Source organism: Pelodiscus sinensis, chromosome 15 (assembly GCF_052426305.1).
Source record: "Pelodiscus sinensis isolate ZL-2025 chromosome 15, ASM5242630v1, whole genome shotgun sequence".
Lineage (NCBI taxonomy): Eukaryota > Metazoa > Chordata > Testudines > Trionychidae > Pelodiscus > Pelodiscus sinensis.
The window spans coordinates 15,944,071-15,957,325 of NC_143066.1; the positions used below are offsets into that span (position 1 = coordinate 15,944,071).

Here is a 13,255-nt window from a genome sequence, read left to right on the forward strand (position 1 = left end):
TAAACTTGGCATCCAGAGTGCACATTACTTTATCGGATTAAATTTTAAGTCATGTCTTATCGGATTAAATTTTAAGTCATATTTCAGACTTTTTTTTATTATGCTGGATGTTTTTGCAACAGTGTCTAAGAAAAAATAAACCAGGACACAGATTATGAATGTCTTCTCAGCTTTCCAGACTACTTTAGTCCATGGATACTGTACTACTATCAGTATTCATTTGACTGCTGGTTGAACGATGCACCTTTACCTTTCTGTTTGTCTGCTAGCAGGTTGTCTGTTTTAGTTTATTTTAATCTGGAAAGTGGTTTATATTTATAGTCTTCATCTGATCAGCTGAACCTCTGTGACTAAGTGAGATTCTCCACTCTGTGTAACTTTCCATAGCTGAAGGTTTCTGTTCACACACCACTTCTTGTGGTTGTACCTTTAAAAATAAATAAAATGACTCACTTTTGTATATTTAAAACTGACAGTTATATATGTATTGTAACAAAAGGGCCAACATATATATAAAAATAAAAGCACAAGTGTATATAAAAGATGGTGCATGATTAATGTGGAGTTTTGGTTAAACAGGCATTTGAAGAGGCAAATATACTAATTGAACCTAATAACTTGTTTTCAAAGATTTTACACAGCAAACCATAGTGGTACCATTGTGCAAAAGTGCTTTATGTGAAATTCCTTGTTGCCATCCCAATTAGGACTTTCTTTTCCATTCATTGTGTTTTTAGAACATCCCATGCTGGCATTTATCCTGAACATTTATTTATTGATTCAGTCATTGATATGTATGAGTCAGAGAGCTGCTGAGATACAGAGTTGGGGACAAGACAGGAAGGTCATCCTGCAGCAGATTCTCCTTGAAATGCTTCCATTGTCCTCCTGCTCCACTCCAAACAATTTTGGTTTTGAAAATAAAGGCAACTACTTTTTAAAAATATAAGCAAGTTGGACAGCCTTTCCCAGACTTGAAATGTGAATAGTCACCTGAAATTCTGAGTGGCCTTTTCATTTTCTGATCTTAACTCATGGGCATTCTGTTATCACCATCCTTGGGGAGCCTGAGAAAGACTTGAGTTACATTCTTGCAGGGGTCTGTGTTCTAAAATTGAGATTTTTCAATGGTTATGGAAAGTAATCTATTCTCCACACATATAAACCAAGTTGTAAACACTAAAACATGTTGTTTACCATATATCAACATTTCAGAAGTAGAATAACTTAGACCGCATGCACTACAATATACCCTATTACCAATAAAGTTTCAATAAAACATCTTCACAAAGGATATACCCTTGTAAAAGATAATATATTGTGTGTTTACATAGCTATTCAGTTGTGGGGTTCAGACCCTACATACTTACCCTTCAGCCACATATTAAATGTTGCTTAATTTTTCAGTATCTAATTGTCTTTAATTACCACATAGTCAGTAAAGTGAAGGTCCATTCATCTATAAAGAAATGGACACACACACACTCCTGGTTTTGAGATGGTTAGTTTTGACTAAAATAATTTCTCAAGCTTCATTAAATACTGTTGTGTTTCTATCAAAATCCAAAAGAGGCTTTTTCGGTCTTGCCACAAGTAAAATCTTTGAAAAAATGCATAACTCACACATCTTTAATTGATTGGACTCCATCAAGGAAGGAAGTGAGTTAAAGTCTAAGATCCCGTCTGAAAGTCCCTGCTGCCAGCCATAATCCAAAATGCTGTAAACTCCATTATCTTCGATGATCATGACTTTGTACTTACCACGTGGCCAGTATCAAAAGCATTTAGGACTTGAGAGATCAAAACCAAAACATAAACTTTACCAGGAAACAACCTGCCAGTCCATACAAATCACATAGCACAGGTGATATTCTCCCTGTCAGAAGTACTTCTTAAGTGGTCTGCAGCTTTCTAAATTATTTTGAGATTGAGTGTAACAGTCATCATAACTGGAGGTTAAGTCATACACTTTGAAAAGTCCTCACCTCAAAGACTGAGGACATAACCCATAACCTTCTTGTCATGCAGAGACGAAAATACTCTGCCATTACTCACAAAAAATCATTGTCATAGTCCTTTGCCTCACCTCTATGTTCATCATGTAGAGAAGCATTGCATCACCATTTTGATATAAAACAAAATATGAAATTCTAAGTGCTAAACTAAAATTCATCTTTTAGTACCTTACTCAGAGTTTTGAAATGACCATGTAGAAATTTATCATTTCTCAGTTTTACAGTCTTTGTTCATTGGTGGTCACTGAAAACAGTTTTATCAAAAGAGAGAGAAGCATGTGAGAATTAAAGGATGGAGAAATGGTAGGATTTTCAAAAGCTCCAGTCTATACTAGTCTTATATGCAAGATTTTTATAGATAGAAATCATATGCTTATATAGCTGAGGAAAATACCACTGAAAAATTCCATCTAACATCATTTGCTGTACTTGAATCTTGTGTGATCATGAGCTGACATAAGAAAATTTGCAATCTGATGCTTTCCAGTGGTGGCTGAGACAAAGAATACTACATTTATGTTACACATATTACAGTAAGGTGCAGCGGTCCCTGTTAGGATCAGGGCCTCATTGTGCTGTGTACTGTAAAAATGAAAAGAGAAGACACAAACTGCAAGCATTTTAGATATTCTGCCACTAGTAGAAAGAATCTCCCTACAGCAAGACAAAGCAGTTTTCATGCATATAGTACTTCCTTATGTTATACTTTTAAAGATAATGGAGCAAATAATTAAAGAATCCATCTGCAAACATCTGGAAGGCAATAAGTTAAAGTCACCATGGATTTGTCAAGAACAAATCATGTTAAACCAACCTGATAGCTTTCTTTGAGGCAATAAGTAGCCTTGTGGATACAAGGGAAGTGATAGACATGATATACCTAGACTTTAATAAAGCACTAGATCACTTACCCAGCATTGCCGAGGTCCTTCAGGGCAGGGAGCTGGCGTTCTGGGGGGTGCAGGAGTCAGGGCAGGAAACGAGAAGGGGCTCAGGACAGGGGGTTATGTTGGCCACGGACTTCTGCTTGGAGACAGCCTAAGGCAGTGAGGACTCTGCACGCCGCTGTTGGCTTGTCCCTGGAGACCAGTGGGGACTCTCTCCTGCCTCTGTGACCCTTCCTGAGGCAAGGGGCTCTCTCCCTCCCACCTGACCCCTCCTGGGGTGAGGAGGCTTTCTTCCTCACCCCTAGCCCCTCCTGGGGCTGGGGCTCCTACCCTCACAGGGTGAGGGGCTCTCTCCCTCCTCTTTATCTCCTCCCAGTGTGGGGAGGGGCTGGTCTAGTGACAGGCAATATGGCAGAGCCCCAGCTCCCGTCCACTCCTTTGGTACTATGTCTGACTCTAGTAAATATCCACAGTGGATAATTTGCAGTATAGCTCTTCCCTGCAGGCTTGCTGCCCCCAGTGGCCACTCTCATTATCACATCCCTCCCAACAGGAGTCCCTTCTTTTGCATGTTATGGAAAACAGCTCCTTTGCTGGAGCTTCTGGTTGCCCTGGCACAACCAAAACCAGATCTTGCTTTAAGTTAGGATATGAGTAAGCTGCATGCCAAATTTGGTGGCCCCACCTTTTACCATTTAGGAGGAGTTCTTGAACAAATGGACTCACAGACAGACATACTGGCAGACAGATGCACTCTGAAATATGTATAGATTGAATGCAGTCTTGTATGCCCTTCTTATCAATATACTATAAGGTGAGTGGATAATTGTTTGGGTAACCACTCTGATTCACAGTCATGCTGGAAGGGCATAACAAGTAGGATTCCCCAAGGATCATTTTGGGGACCAGTTCTGTATAGCATCTTCATCAGCAAGTTAGATAATGGCATAGAGTACTCTTATAAAGTTTGTAGATCATACCAAGCTGGGCGTGGTTGCAACTGCTTTGGAGGATAGGGTCATAATTCAGAATGATCTGGGCAAACTGGACAAATGGTCTGAGGATGGAGTTCAGTAAGGACAAATGTAAAGTACTCGACTTAGGGAGGTCCAATCAGTTTCATACATACAAAATGGGAAGTGATTGTGTAGGAAGGAGTACTGTAGAAAGGGATCTAGGGGTCATAGTGGATCACAGGCTAAATATAATTCAACAGTGTGACACTTGAAGGGAAAAAAACCCGTGATTCTGGGATGCATTAAAAAGAGTATTGTGTGCAAGACACAAAAAATAATTGTTGTGCTGATTAGGCTTTCAACTGGTGTATTATATCCAGTTCTGGGCACCACATTTCAGAAAAGTTGTGGAGAAATTGTAGACAGTCCAGAGAAGAGCAAAAAAATGATTAACTGTCTAGAAAACATGACCAATGAGGGGAAACTGAAAGAACTGGGTTTGTTTATTTTGGAAAAGAGAAGACTGAGAAGGGACATGATAGCAGCTTTCAGGTATTTAAAAGGTTGTTCAAAAGAGGAGGGAGAAAAATTATTCCCCTTAACTTCTGATTATAGGACAAGAAGCAGTGGACTTCCTAACTAGAAGCAATGGGCTTCCTAACTGGACATTAGGAAAATCTTCCTAACTGTCAGTGTGGTTAAGCACTGGAATAAATTGCCTAGGGAGGTTGTGGAATCTGCATCATGGAGATCTTTAAGAACTAGTTAGACAGACACCTGTCAGGGATAATCTAGATCAGGGCTCAGCAACCTATGGCTCCCGAAACAAATATGGTTCATTATGGAGCCAAATATGGTTCTTTTGTAGTGGTTTCACAGCTCAAGCTCAACACTCTCCTTTTGCTGTCTTCACAGTGGGGAGCTGGTGCTGGCACTCCAGCCTTGCATCCCTCCCCCCTGCAAGATTGGAGCACCAGCACCAGCTTCCTGTGGTGGTGGGGAAGGGAGATAAAGCCCCAAGCCTTGCTGCGTGATCCAGCTCATGGGGAAGAAGTACACGAACGCACAGCCTAGAGGCTTTCCCCATTGCTCCTGTTGGCCGGAATCCAGCCAATGGGAGCAGCAGGAGGCTGTGCCTGGGATACAGTGCCTGGGAGCAGTGTGGGGCACGAACCCAAGTAAGTGCCACCCTTCCCCTCATGCCCAGACCCCACACTCTTAACCCCCTCACTCATTCCCTCCATCGAGATCCTGCCCCCTCTCTCCAGGCCAGATACCCTACTCCCAGCCTGCTCCTCCACCTTCCCTTGCTTCTGCATCAAGGATGCCATTTCAGGCAGCTGGAGTGGTAGCAGCTGTGTGCTCCAAGACACAGCTTGCTTTTCATCCCATTCCCCAGACACTAAAGGCTACGTCTACACTGGCCCCTTTTCCGGAAGGGGCATGTTAATTTCAGCTATCGTAGTAGGGAAATCCGCGGGGGATTTAAATATCCCCCGCGGCATTTAAATAAAAATGTCCGCCGCTTTTTTCCGGCTTTTAGAAAAGCCGGAAAAGAGCGTCTACACTGGCCCCGATCCTCCGGAAAAAGCGCCCTTTTCCGGAGGCTCTTATTCCTCCTTTTCCGGAGGCTCTTATTCCTACTTTGAAGTAGGAATAAGAGCCTCCGGAAAAGGGCGCTTTTTCCGGAGGATCGGGGCCAGTGTAGACGCTCTTTTCCGGCTTTTCTAAAAGCCGGAAAAAAGCGGCGGACATTTTTATTTAAATGCCGCGGGGGATATTTAAATCCCCCGCGGATTTCCCTACTACGATAGCTGAAATTAACATGCCCCTTCCGGAAAAGGGGCCAGTGTAGACGAGCCCTAAGGGAGTGAGGAGAAAGTGCTTGCAATCCGTACGTGTCTCTCACACCTGGCTGGTGAGCTCCCTTCCTCTGAATAGGTGTATGACATAACTCAAATATGCTTCTTGCAAAATACTTCATGTAATGTATCATTTTAAAAGTTATAATCTTATGAATTTGTATATTTTATTTGTGTGCATGTATCATTCCTGTGTTTGAAATTAGACTTATGAAACCTGTTTACTGATCTAGACATGCTAAGTGAAGGTCGTAACTAAGGAACTTTATGGCCTGGGATTTTGGACAATGATCTATCAATGGTCTTGCTTTTCCTGTAAGCCTGGACTATGATTGGTCCTACAAAGACTTGTGACCATGTCACCTGGGTCTGGAATCCATTTGAGTTTTGTAATTTTCTACAATGGTGTGGGAAATTAAACAAGGCTTCTCCACCCCAACAAGGTACATGATAAAATCTGGAAACAAAAAACGGTAACGACAGGGGTGGAGGAGAACTGTTGGACCCGAGTCAGAAAGGACATCTGTGGCCTGAGAAGGACATTACCTAAAATAAGAATGAGGTTGAGAAATAATGAATTGTAACCAGTCCTCTTAGTGCAGTGGTCACCAACCAGTAGATCAGGATCTACCGGCAGATCTTGGAGCCTCTGATAGGGGATCCTGACTGGTTTGGCCAGGAAGCTCTTAAGTGCTGGCACTTTGGGGTAGGGATAGCTCAGTGGTTTGAACATTAGCCTGCTAAACCCAGGGTTGTGAGTTCAATCCTTGAGGAGGCCATTTAGGGATTTGGGGCAAAAATATGTCAGGGGTGGTACTTGGTCCTGCTGTGAAGGCAGGAGACTGGACTCAATGACCTTTCAAGGTCCCTTCCAGTTCTAGGAGCTAGGCAATCTCCATTAATTTATTTTATTTAGTTGCCCCTCCCCCCACTGTCATGCTGTTCCTGTTCTCTTCCCTTGGAGCTGCCCTTTAGAAGCCTCCTACTTGCTGTGCAGGATGTGGGAGGGAGAAGGGGTGTGTGTGTGCTGATATCAGGGTATCCTCCCTCTCCCAAATCCTGTACCCCATCTCCACACAGAGAGAAGGAGGTGGAGGGAGCTCGGTAATGCAAATCTCTGTCACTCACACACACTGTGTGTGTGTGTGTGTGTCTGACGTTCTCACAAACACAAACTGTCCTTCCCTCTCATCTCCTGACCCAGCACATACATGGGGGATTGTTACTACATTTACTGCTTGCAAAGTGGGTTATTTTTAGTTTTAGACTGGTCTGTGCATTGCATAACTTTCATTTCTCTCTTATGCCTAAATTTAATTCTTTGAATACTAAAATGCCTAGCCTATCATAATTATCCCTATGGTTAGTTGTGCTCCTGGAGGTGGGTGGCATGTTGCTGCAGCCCCTGAGAGAGTCAGAGCAGAGGCTCTCCACATGCTGTTCTTGTCAGCAGACACCACTTCTGCAGCTCCCATTGATGAATGAGGTAGAACTATGGCCAGGTCAGTGCCCGTGGATGAGTAGCAGCACATAGAGCCATTGGTATACATGCCAGCTGCTTTTGGGGGAGGGGAAGAAAAGCCTCAGTTCTGCTGCTCCATAGCTGGGGCAACTGTCCAGCTACTCTGAGGGTGGGTAAAACTTGAACCCACCACTCTGTGCTCCTCATACAACTGCATTAGCCCCTGGTCCATTCCAGAGCTCATTCTACTGCTTTACTGTCAAAGGGTCCCTTATCCTTTGTCTGGTCACTCCCAGGCTGGGCGGAGGGGATGGCTTGAAGGTAGGGAGGTGCAGTGGCATCTCCAGAGAACTTGGGGATGGGCATTTGCCTCTGGAGCACAGGATGGTGGGCTTGATTTCACCTCCTCGTCCCCCCACCCACTCAGGCAATGGCTGGGCTACCAACACAGGCTGCCTGCGAGATGGACCTGGCTCCTGTATTAGGAAAGCAGGAGAAGGGACCTGCTGAAGGTAAGGCAGGGGTGGGGGGGGGTGGGTTCTGGAGTGGCTTAGGCAATAGGGTATTTGCCTGCAGAACATGTGGTGGAAGGTCTGATCCCCCCTGCACATCTTGGGAGCAACCAGACGCAGGACAAGGGACCACCCCCAAAAAGGCAGAGAGGTGGGGTCGGTTCTTGAGAGGACTAGGAAATACAACACCTGCCCAAGGAGGACAGGGTGGTGGGTTGGATCCTCCACTGAGCAGCTCCAAACCCTGCCCACTCTGGGAGCAGCCAACACAGGATACAGAACCCACCAGAGAGGGGGTTAGCTCAGCCCTGGAGCCCCCTAGGGGATAGCACAGTCACTTGATGAGGACAGGGTGATGGGTTTAAGTCTGGGGAGCAGCTGGACAGCCAACACAGGCTGCCCCAGGGAGGGACCAGGCTCTTGCATTAGGAAGGTAGGACAAGGGACCCCCACTAAGGGCAGAGGGGGGTGGACCCTGGAGTGGCCTAGAGCAGTGCCCCTCAAACTCCGGGGATACCCAAGAGAAGTTGGGGGAGGGATACATCAACACAACTGAAATCTGGAGAAAACTGATTTTTTGTTTTACGTTTTACAGCATTTGTATTATTTTTGTACTTTTTACACCCAAATATTTCATCACCTGCCCAGCTACAATTAAGTTGTTTAAACGAATGTGTTGCAACAATAAAAAAAAAGTGTGTGTGAGAAAGCTGTAGGTACTGAGGGTATTTATACATTTTTTTAAAAGGGGTATTTTATAAAAAAGGTTGAGAAACACTGGCCTTTAGGATAGGGTATTTGCCACATGCCCAAGACTAGAGTCTGCACCCCTACCCCAGCCTGGTGAAAGGGAATGAGATTCAGGGAAGAAGGGGAATGGAGTGAGCAGGGTGAGGCCTTGGAGAAGGAGTGTGGAGCAGGGATAGGGACCCAGAGAAGGGAGGGAGGAAGCCAGGCAAGGGTATTTGGGTTGGAGGTAGAGCTTACATTGCACTTAAATTGAAAAAGTGAACTTGTGGTTAAAAAGGTTGGAGACCCCTGTCTTAGTGTATTAGGCTTAGCTGACATGTTTAGTTTTATTTTGCTTAATAACTTAATTTTCATCTGTCTGTTCTCATAACCACTGAAATCCTACTTTTTATATTTAATAAAATCACCTTTGATCATTATTAAAGCCAATGTTAATCACTATTACTTGAGGAGTGATACCAGCTTCCCCTAGGTCAGCAGCCATTTTTTTGCAGCAGCCTTGCGGAACCAAGTAAGCATGGTGACTGTGGTCGAGGTGTTGGGAGCCCGGAGGAGTGGGGGAAGAGGCTGGGCGCTGAGTGTTTGTAGGTTGCCAGGTGCCTGGCATTTTCACCTCCTGGCCGGGGAAAAATCAGAAAATACTGGACATTTTAGGTGTCCGGTATTCTTTGAATTTTTTTTACCGGACAGGAGGCAAAAATACCGGACTGTCCAGGTGAATACCGGACACCTGGCAACCCTATTCTGAGTCAATGCTGTGTGCAATCACTTCATGTGTGAATCACTTTAGTAGTACTGGTAGGAAAAAACATGACATGGACAGAAACCAGTGGAATCCGACAACCCTGCACTTGGGCATTAGTAAACAAAATGCCTCACAGACCACAAATAGAAGCCTGATGGGCCACGTGCAGCCCCTCAGGCCATAGGGTGCCCAGCACTAATTTTGAGTATTTTGAGTCTTTCTTTTCCCTTAAATAGCTTTATGGAACCATTTTCAATGCCCCTCGCTTCTAGAAGTGCTGCCTCTGAAATTTGTACTCTTTAAATGCAATTCATTGACCTACCTTGAATTGTAGAAACAATAGCCTCCTGCCAGGAAGTACCCCTTCTAGGAGCAGCAATTCCAGGAGAAAGATGAGAGAAAGTGTTTTCTCAGAGCTGATTCATATAAGAGTAGGTTTGCAGGTTACCTGTAATCTGTTTGCACTGCATCTGACTGATTGAAGATTGTAATCTGAAATAAGTTTCATTCCATTCCTATTTGTAAAGGATCCAATAAAATATTTAAGGGATTAGAAAAATGGTGTTATTTTAAGAAACTACAGTTGAAAGGCTATTGGTTTGTTTTTCTATAATCATTCAGAAAGGCATTTTGTAACAGGACGCTTGTGTAATGTGCCCAAATTATTGAAAGTTACATAATAAACTAGAAACCTTATGCCTGCCCTATTATAGCTGTTCTCCAGAATTAGTGTATAAAACTATAACAAAGTGTTTCACACTGTAATTTCCAATTCAGTGTCAAGCCATTCTTTGCAGAAACTACCACAAAAAGAAAAAAACACAGAAATGCGTTATGGACTTTTAATATATAGTACAAGGTATTTGCTACCACCTCTGCTTGTATCAAATAGAACCAGGGTATTCATCTTCAAGTAGTGTCCCCATGGGTGCTCCACTGTTGGTGTCAGGTTGTCCCAGATCAGAGTTTTTACGAGCAGTGGTCAACTGGACCATGCATGCGCGGCACATGCCTCACACCTTTTGATCTTGTGCAGTCTGGCTCCCGCCAGTTCTCTCCTTGCTGCCCCAGGTCGCAGATGGAGTGAGACCTCTATCCTCAATGGCTGTACTCAAAGAAGGGATTTTAGTTTTAGAATAAGTTTTTCTTAATAGTTAAGTCAGTTTTTCAGTTGTTAATCATAGTTATAGTTCATTTGTTTAAAAAAAAAAGATTTTCTATGTTAAATGTTTTTTCCTCAAAAAAGGGGGGGGGGGGAAATTAAGCAAAAATAACACTGGAAAAGTAAGTAGAGACTGCTTTTGCATTTATCTACAGTGGGTTCTCTAACCATGCCCAGGTTGCTGGGATTTAAGAAATGCACCATATGTCAAGACCCCATGCCGGTTTCTGACAGCCATGGGGAATACATAAAATGTTTGGGCGAATCTCATGTGCCTCAAAAGTGAACGCACTGTGCACTGTGCAAAACTCACGTTGAGGGCACGGCATGATAGAGAGATGAGGCTCAGGATGTTTTTATTCAACAAAGCCCTGCAGCCCTCAGAATCAGACTCACAGAGAAAAGAAAAATGCAGAGCTCCTGCACATAAAAGGTTCCTTACCACCGGCCTCCACTACTAGAATATCGAGTGGGGAGAAACCGGAAATATCTGGTGCTGCTAAACTGTGGCTTAAAATGGCCACTGAGCCGAAAACTCAGCACGGAACATCTGCGGTACCAGTAGCTTCTACACCAGGAAGACGCTCAGCGCCACCCACCTTGGCACCATCGGCAGCATCGGTGCCATGCTCTGCCAAACTTTTGGCGCCGACCCAAGCAGTGCAGACATTAGCACCGACTTACGTGTCACAGACAACGGCACCAACCCACATGGTGCAGATACCGGCACTGACACATTTGGCACCGGCATTGAGGCATGATTCAGAATGCCCAGCACTGGAAGAGAATGTTAGCTCCTCGGCAGCAAAAAAGGCAATGCATAAATCCTACAGAACATGGGATCCTACCATGGAGTCGCTCACCTTTTCACCTGCTCCATCATTACCGTCATCTTTTCTACAATCACCGCAGATGACAAAGGCCCATTCTCACACATGAGATGCATTACAGACCCAGAGCCGATCTCTCTCCTGAACCACAACCATACCAAAGATACAAGTCCTTATCACCTCCTCCGTCCTTAAGGGGTTCTATCAGAGCATTCCACTCTCCTACTCTCTCATCTCATACATACCATTATGAACGCAGATTGTGTTCACCACGATATCACTCTCCTGATAGATGGGAATACCAGCAACTCAGGCACTCACGTCACTATGGCTAGTCATCTCATTGGTCGCTACGATATCACCATCGACGACAGAGATATCATCCATCCTGCTGCCTGGAATATCTGCACACACACGGATGGATATTCATCCTCACCAGCGCCTCACAGACTGGACCCTACAACATGCCTTCAAACCCCCAACCAATACATGAATACTCTGAACCTGAGGAGGGACAGATTTCTGAGACAAATAAACTGCAACCTGATGTTCCACCAACAGATCAGTCGTCTTCATCTCTCAATGAGGTGGTTATTCCCAGTGACTAATCATCACCTGACAACCTGAAACAGTTTCAGGAACTTTTTAAGAGAATGGCTGCTAGCCAGGAGATACAGTTCACCGAGATCCAAGACAAACAACACCGACTTCTTAAAAATCTCCAACCATCTCAATGTGCAAAAATAGCAATTCTTATAGATGAGGCTAATTATGAAGGCTACGGACGAGATCTGGCAGACTCCCGCATCAATAACCCCAACCAATAAGCAAGCAGATAAAAAGAACTTTGTCCTGTCCAAAGGTGCAGAATTTCTTTTTTCCCGCCTGCAACCTAATTCGTTAGTGGTAGATGCAGCTCAGCAGAGGTCAAATTCTGGGGATAAGGATAGTAAGCACCTTGACATCTTTGGGAGTAAGATGTACTCACCGTCGACCCTTCTCCTTAGAATAGCTAATTATGCAGTGTTGCTTTCCAACCATAATTTCGATAATTATTATCAAGCATTTACCAGATTCAAAAAGATCTATAATGAAATCAGTAGTACAGGAGGGCTATGCTTCATCAAGAACTTCTCTCCAAATAGCCCTGGATATAGCCAACACAGCAGCCTGCGCCACATCAACTTCTATGGTAATGAGAAGGGCTTCTTGGCTTCAGTCTGCTGCAGTTCCTCATGAACTTCAGGCAAAAGTGGAAGACCTTCCTTTTAATAAAGACACATTATTTTCATGAAACACAAAGTCTTACGTTCCACTAAGGATTCAAGAGCCACCCTTTATACCTTAGGTATGTACACCCTACCATACCGACGTAGGCAATACGTGCCATACCTATGGCACCGAGACTTTTCATACCCTAGATACCAACAATGGGGATTTGATCAACCCAGACCAAGGCGATGACCTCAGAACAGCCGTAACCAGACTCGGTAGAAAGCAAACAGCAAGTTTGACTTCCAGATCAAGGGCTTGCAACACCTCCCCCTGTTGGATCACCATGATCAAGCTACTCCAGTCTTTCATCATCAGCTGAGACCATTTTACCACTGCTGGGCCACCATCACATCAGATCGCTGGGTTCTAGAAATTGTGCCATGAAGCTACACCATACCCTTCCTAATACTACCTCCCACCTCCCCACTATCCCAGTCCCTCTTCAGGGACCCTTCTCAAGGATCTACTCAAAAAGGAGGTCCTCCATTTCTTATTCATCGGAGCAGTAGATAAGGTGCCAGAAGAGTTCAAGGACAGGGGGTTTCTATTCCCATTACTTTCTCACAACAAAAAAGATAGGTGGCTGGAGACCAATTCTAGACCTTCGCAGATTGAACCGATACCTACAAAAGCAACAATTCAAGATGGTGACCCTAGCATCCATTATTCCAGCATTAGCTCAGGGAGACTGGTTTGCATCCCTCGACGTGCAAGATGCCTACTTTCATGTTACCATACACCCAGTGCACAGATGATTTCTACGCTTTGTGATTGGATCAGAACACTATCAGTACTGTGT

At 44.2% G+C, this 13,255-nt stretch overlaps 1 protein-coding gene across 8 annotated transcripts in view; it reads left to right on the top strand.

The window, feature by feature from the left end:
- The window catches only part of CLEC16A (C-type lectin domain containing 16A), a 341,368-nt gene that overhangs the window by 234,842 nt on the left and 93,271 nt on the right, over positions 1–13,255 (top strand). The window lies entirely within an intron of this gene.